This window comes from Bubalus kerabau, chromosome 2 (assembly GCF_029407905.1).
Source record: "Bubalus kerabau isolate K-KA32 ecotype Philippines breed swamp buffalo chromosome 2, PCC_UOA_SB_1v2, whole genome shotgun sequence".
Classification (NCBI taxonomy): Eukaryota; Metazoa; Chordata; class Mammalia; order Artiodactyla; family Bovidae; genus Bubalus; species Bubalus kerabau.
In genome coordinates this window covers 182,196,321-182,203,715 of record NC_073625.1, presented here as the reverse complement: position 1 = coordinate 182,203,715, position 7,395 = coordinate 182,196,321, and the positions used below count along the sequence as shown (strand labels likewise).

Sequence of the window (7,395 nt, the reverse complement as noted above, 5' to 3'; positions counted from 1 at the left end):
AAAGTGAAACAGCTGGCTTAAAACTCAACATTCACAAAACTAATATCATGGCATCTGGTCCCAACACTTCATGGCAAACAGATGGAGAAACAGTGGAAACAGTGACAGACTTTATTTTTTTGGACTCCAAAATCACTGCAGATGGTGACTGCAGCCATGAAATTAAAAGATGCTTGCTCCTTGGAAGAAAAGCTATGACTAACCTAGACAGCATATTAAAAAGCAGAGACATTCCTTTGCCGACAAAGGTCTGTATAGTCAAAGCTATGGTTTTCCAGTAGTCATGCGTGGACGTGAGAGTTAGACTATAAAGAAAGCTGAGTGATGAAGAATCTATGCTTTTGAACTGTGGTGTTGGAGAAGACTCCTGAGAGTCCCTTGGACTGCAAGGAGATCCAACCAGGCAATCCTAAAGGAAATCAGTCCTGAATATTCATCGGAAGGACTTTGTCCACCTGATGCAAAGAACTGACTCACTAGAAAAGACCCTGATGCTGGGAAAGATTGAAGGCAGGAGGAAAAGAGGACAACAGAAGACAAGATCATTGGATGACATCACCGACTTGAGCAAGCTCCAGGAATTGGTGTTTGACAGGGAATCCTGGCATGCTGCAGTCCATGGGATCGCAAAGCAACTGAGAGACTGAACTGAACTAAGTAATATATAATCAGTAAATTCATTTTTCTATTTTTAAAAAAGGAATTATGCATATAAACATATGCATAATGTAAAAAGAGGTTTCAATAAATATAACAAAGTATTAACAGCTAATATTTAAATATTAATATTACATGATGGTAAAATTAGGACTAATTTATATTTTCTTTCTTTTGCTATGGGCTTTCCTTGTGTCTCAGCTGGTAAGGAATCTGCCTGCAATACAGGAGACCTGGGTTCAGTCCCTGGGTTGGGAAGATCCCTTGGAGAAGGGAAAGACTACCCACTCCAGTATTCTGATGTGGAGAATTCTATGGACTGTATAGTCAGTCCGTGGGGTCGCAAAGAGTCGGACACGACTAAGCGACTTTCACTTTCACTTTTCTTTTGTTTATCTGATTTTTCAAAATTTCTGTAACTCATATTATTTTTTAAAAGAAAAAATATTTAATAGCAAGTATCTTATTTTTTTATTTTTGTTTTTTAATCAGATAGGCGCAATCAGGGTGTTGCAAGTCCTGATTATGGAGAGCCCTTAATCATAAATCATGCGAGCTCCAATCATCACGTTCTATTCTGCCCTCCAAAAAGAGGAACAGGTAAGAATTATCTTACCTGACAATAGCAAGTACTTTAAGTTAGAGTTGCCAGGTATCATGGGACGTACTTACACGAAAAAAATTATTCATTGTTTAATCTGAATTTTTAATTTAATGAGGTGCTTTGTATTTTTATTTACTAAATCTGGCCAGCCTATTTTTAATGTAAAGCAATCAAAGGAGAGACTTGGGTGCTGGCCCCTTTGAGAACAGAAGAGTCACTGATTGTATCCAGTCTTTTAAACCAGGAAATAGGATTTGATGGAATAAGATAGGAAGATACATTTGGAAGCCACATAGTCCTTATCTGAAATCTGGACTCTGCTACCACTGCCACTATCCCCACCCCCCCACCCCAGCCCCATTCACCCCACAATCTGGATGTTCTGAGGTGAGTCACTTATCTCCCCTGAGCCTCATAATAATGCCTGGCTTGCCAGGATCAAATGACAACATGTGTGTGAAGGCACTTAGTAAACTGTGAGTGCCAAGCAGCACATTATTATCATGTTAACAAATTATACACACAAGGACACTTTGAACAGGAACAAAACATCTGCCACAAGACAACTGCAGAATTGTTCCTTGCAGCAGACTTTGATGGCTCTCTGAGGTCAAAACAACTCAAGGTTTAGTTACTCCAGGACTGAACCCATACATTAATATCTATCCAGATTGCTTTTACGACCCTATTTATAGATGCACTGATCATTAAATAGTTTGGAACACTTTGAAGCAAGTCGGTTGTTAAATTGCTTGGCCAGTGGCTCAGAGGAAGCCCGCATGGTTTATGAGTTTGGCAGCTCATAACTCCAGGCCCTCACCTTATCACCTTATCCTCACACACCAGGCTCAGTCACCTTGGAAACTGCCCTATTCTAGATGCAGAGCACAGAGCGCCTGACTGACATGGAATTCCTCAGCAGTCGCCTTCTTGTCTGGTCTCTGTTACTGAAAAACCATCGGTGCCTCTCAAGCCACTTTAGGGAGGATCCAACAGCGGAGTTTCAAGGATCTTCCAGGGGAAGATTAATGCTAGAGATTGAGGTTTATGACAACATGGAAAAACAAATTGAGGGAGGAAAAAATTAAGGGAGAAGGAAAGAGGAGAGGAGGGAAGGAAGAAGAAAATGTGGAAAAGTTCAGAAGAAAGAAAATGAGAGTATCATCCTATTTTACAGATGAGGAAACTGAGGCCCAGAGGCCCAAGGTCACATGACCAGCAAAACAGCTCCTCATGGGAACCAGACACTCTGGAAAGAGCAACATGAAAATGCAGCTTGTGAGTGAAGTGGAAAGACACTGGGGAGCAACCGCAAGAGGCAGCCACCCGCCAGTCTTCACCAGACACTAAACCTGACATGGGACCCACCAGCCTCCAGAACTGTGAGAACCAGATGCCTGCTGTTTAAGGCCTCCAGTCCATGGTATTTGTCATAGCAGCCCAAGACATTTGGCAATTCTCTTTAACTGATGGAGGAACTGCCGAACTATGGCTGCCCCAGTTTCCTTTTCCACCATCGGTGTCTGAGGAGCGGGTACCAGTGTGGTCCCGTAGTCCTCAGCCCAGATCTTCACTCTGCCACACACTCAACTGGGTGACCTCCTTACACAACCTCTTGGAGTCCCAATTTCCTCATTATAGAATGGAAACAACAGACTTGAGGGGAGATTACACAGATGACATACAAAAAGCTCCTAGGGCATGGTGCTCAGCAAATAGTGGTTTCCTGGTCAGTGTGCAGAGAATCAAAACATCTCAGTGTAGGAAGGAGCCTGAGAGATACAACATGTGATGCTACTTCCTGGATTATTATAACACGGTCCCCTGTCCTGTGTCCTGACCGAATATCCCCATTGCTACTCACTGTAGGGCATCAGTGGCCAGAACCAACTCCACAGGACATAAGGAGGCATTTCCCATTATTTCTTGGAAACCTGGCTTTCACGGGGTATAAATGAGTGCTATAATGGGAGGAGGAGGAAGAATTCTGAAGTCAAATAACTGGGAAAGACTGGATTGAACAACACCAAGGCAGATTTCTCTTCGGCAGGACACCTTGGATCATTGAACAGAGTCATACACTAAAATCTCCAAATAGGAATAGAGCATTTCTAAACCTCTCTGTCCTGTAAAATGAAAGTCTGCATCCAGACATAAGGCATCTGTCCACACAGCAGGAAAACCACATACAACCACCATGGCTGAATTGTAAATACTCACCCCTAAAACCTCTGTCTGCCCTGTAGCGATTCTCACCTTTACTGATTTATCCCAAATGGCAACATAGAAACTGTGGCCACTGCTACCCTGCTGTCTTCCTTAATGTCTCCATCCATCCCTGCTGCCCGAAGTCAATTTCCAAGTTCAAGTTCAAGGAGTTGGATAATCATCAGAGGCTGAGCAAAGCTAGTCACCATGTGAGGATTGAGGGAGTCCGCCCTCCCCATCCCCACACTGAAGCAGATACTGAATACAAATGAGCAGAACTAGGTTTCCCTTCTCAGCCAGGGTTCTCAGCTGAGATTAGAAAATTGCCAAAGAGCCAATTTTCTTGGGTCCTGCAATTGCCCTTTTGTATGTTTTTGCACCTTTTTTTAAAACTCCATGATTTGTCTGGAGACTGTAACTAAGAGATGTAAGGAATGGTCAGGATATGAGGAGACAGAACAAAACCCTTAGCAATTTTTTGAAACCCTAGGTAAGAAGCTGAAGGAATTGTTCCAGAAGACCTGACCTCTAAAGTTCACAGTACTGCAAATGCAAATGAGTTATACCCTTCTGTTGCCCCTACCTCCCAGAATGGCGAATAATTCCATCTCAAATGGCTACCCTGGGCTTCCCAGGTGACTCAGCTGGTAAAGAATCTGCCTGCAATGCAGGAGACCTGAGTTCGATTCCTGGGTTGGGAAGATTCCCTGGAGAAGGGAACGGCTACCCACTCCAGTATTCTTGCCTGGAGAATTCCATGGGCAAAGGAGCCTGGCAAGCTACAGTCCACGGAATCATAAAGAGTTGGACATGACTGCATTGCAGGCCTGGAGAATTCCATGGACTTGAATTTTGCATCCATGGGGTCACAAAGAGTCAGGACAGATGGCTACCAGATAAATGATTCTCACGTCATGTACAACTTACCCTGAGTCCTTTATTCTCAATGCCACTAAGGAAAGTGAGGCCTTTTCCTGAACTCTCTTAACTAGAATGAAGACAGTCCCAGGATGACCACAAGACAGGGACAACTGTGCCAGTGAATTTTTTTTTTAAATAATTGTATTGATTGATTGATTTTTGGCTATGCTGGGTCTTCATTGCTGTGTGGGCTTTTCTCTAGTTGTGGCAAGTTACTCTGCAGTTGCAGTGCTCAGGCATCTCATTGCAGCAGCTTTTCTTGTCGTGGAACATGGGCTCTAGGGCACATGGGCTTCAGTAGTTGCGTCTCCTTGGCTTGAGCACAGGCTCAGTAGTTGTGATGCACGAGCTTAGTTGCTCTGCAGCATGTGGAATCTTCCCAGACCAGGGATCAACCAGTGTCTCCTGCATTGGCAGGCAGATTCTTTACCACTGAGCCACCAGGGAAGCCTACAATGGATCTTTATTAAGCACCTACTGTGGGATAGACGCATATGGTCCAACAGCCAGAGAGAAGAGCCAGCCACACAAATGCGTATGGCTGGAATAAATCCAACCCAACCCTGGGAGCATCAATAGTTCCTCCAGACGCTCTGCCCAGCTGGAGTTTGGGAAGCTAAGCAATGTCTGTAATGTAAGGAATCTGATGCACCCAGCCCTTATCAACCCTGTCCGAAGAATGCAGCTTAGCGAGCCCCTTAGGAAGATTTACCCAAGTATGAAGTTAGAAGTGGGTTTGTCTTTCATCAACACACTTGAAGGCAATAGGCACTGGTGACAGCAGAAGAAAGGCTGGCCCAGCTCTATGGGGGGTAAGGTGGACCTCTTCCTGGGAAGCAGGGGGCCTGGCTGCAAAAACTATGATGTGATGTGTGGCTCAGGACATTGCATGTCCCTGAATCTTAGCATTTTTGGTAGGGGTTGGGGGTAAGGGCCGGTTGAGGAAGAGAGGCAGCCTGCTATGGCAGGCTGGGGGTCACCAGACTTGGCTGTACCTCTAACATGCTGGGTGACCTCACCAAGCCATTTCCCCTTTCTGACCTCAGCTACCTTATCAGTAAAAATAATAGTAATAATAGTGAGATGATTGTTCTAGGTCTGTTGATTGGGGTTTTTTTTTTTTCATTGCTGTATTTTGTGAAATTCTCACAACATAAAGCTTGTCATTATTGACATTTAGCACATTCACAATGTTGTGTGACCATCACCGCTATCAAGTTCCAGGACATTTTCATCATCCCCAAAAGAAATCCTGCACTCATTAAGCAGTCGCTCCCCATTACCCCATCCCCCTAATCTCCAGCAACCACTAATCTGCTTTCCGTCTCTGTCTCTATGGATTTGCCTATTCTGAATATTTCATATAAATGGAATCATGCAATTATTTGTCCTTTTGTGACTGATTTCCTTCACTTAGCATGATGTTTTCAAGGTTCATTCATGTATCAACACTTCATTCTTTTGTATAGTTAAGTAGTATTTCATTGTAGAGATATATTACTTTTACTCATTCATCATTTGTTAGTTATGATGAAATTTGGGTTGTTTCCACCTTTGGACTGTTGTAAAGAGCCAAATGTTTATAATAAAACTGTGAGAAATAAATGTCTGTTGTTTAATTCACCTCATCTATGGTTATTTTTTTACAACAGCCTGAGCAAACCAAGACATATGGTAATCTCCATATAATTTATTACAGAACCACCAAGCTTTTCCACAGTGGCTGCATCATTTTTCATTCTTACCACCAAGGTTTGAGGGTTCTGTTTGCTCCTCACCCTCACCAAACTATATCCTTAAGCAGGGAGGGAATTTAGCAGTAAAATCTTTTCTTCTAACACAATCTTTCTTGGAAACCTACTATGATAAAACAGATCAAAGAGAAACTGCTGGGGTTGGAGGTGATAACACACCTGAGGAACCCCTTAGGGTTGAAGAAACACAATTTTAAAACCATTTGCTACAGAGTTTGTTATATTCTTCCTGGCTCAGAATCTGAATATCCCATCTTGATCTCCTTCCAAGGTCTATCCTGGTCTCTGGAGGTTGGGTTATCGAGGACTCTCCCCATCTCTATTCTACACTTTCAGGAAAGGCCTGAGATGATAGTCCTCTTCAGCTTGGGGTATGGGGCCCAACAATGGAAGAATTAGCCAGTTCTTTTTCTTTTTGGCCATGCACAATGGCATGTGGAATCTTAATTCCCCAACCAGGGATTTAACCCCATGCATTGGAAGCAAGGAGTCTTAACCACTAGACTGCCAAATAAGTCCCAGCTGGTTCTCTTTAAAATAAAAATTCCGGGATCCCACCCCAGACTTAGAGAATGGGAATCTTCAGGGAAGAATCCTGGATTTTTTTATACATCTTTTACGTACTTCCCAGATGATTTTTATGCCCCCAGATTTGAGAACCACTGAACTGGAAGGGACTGAGAAGTGAGGGTTAAGAGACTAAACACCTAAATTGGTAAAGGCCACCATCTTATTGAACTTTTGTGAGCTTCTCTTCTGCTCTTTGAAAAGAAACGTTGGATTTTGCTTTGGGATCTGAGTGCCAACTGGGGCTTTCCAAAGGTCAAACTGGCACAACCTCCAGCCTGCAGGACTGGGAAGCTCCAAAAGATAAGGATACTCTTGTGACCTCAGGAACTGCACACAATGTCCCAGCATTTCCAAGTGCTTCTTTTTAAAATGATGCTTATTATGGTTACTTTTTTGAAATTTGAAAATATAGCAAATCAGTCATAAAGCAATGACTGTTTATGTGAGTTTTTGTAGCATTAAGCAAAGTCTTCTTTGTGTTGAGAATCAACATTATTTACTTTGGGAATCTTGCCCAGATTTCTGTCAACTTATTTATACACAGTTTCTCTTCCCAGACTTGTGACTCAATGAAGTTTTCCCCATCTGGGGCAGGGAGCGAGCAAAACTGTCATATGCAGATGCAGCCTAGTACACTGAGCTTGTAAGAATCATCAAAGACCCCCTACTCTAGTGATACCC

The 7,395-nt window shown here is 43.1% G+C and overlaps 1 non-coding gene across 1 annotated transcript; it reads right to left on the bottom strand.

The window, feature by feature from the left end:
- Window positions 1–1,144: 1,144 nt before the first annotated feature.
- LOC129645142 (U8 small nucleolar RNA) lies at window positions 1,145–1,280 on the bottom strand. The gene has a single exon (XR_008711232.1). It is a non-coding gene; the product is annotated as a U8 small nucleolar RNA (small nucleolar RNA).
- Window positions 1,281–7,395: the final 6,115 nt, after the last annotated feature.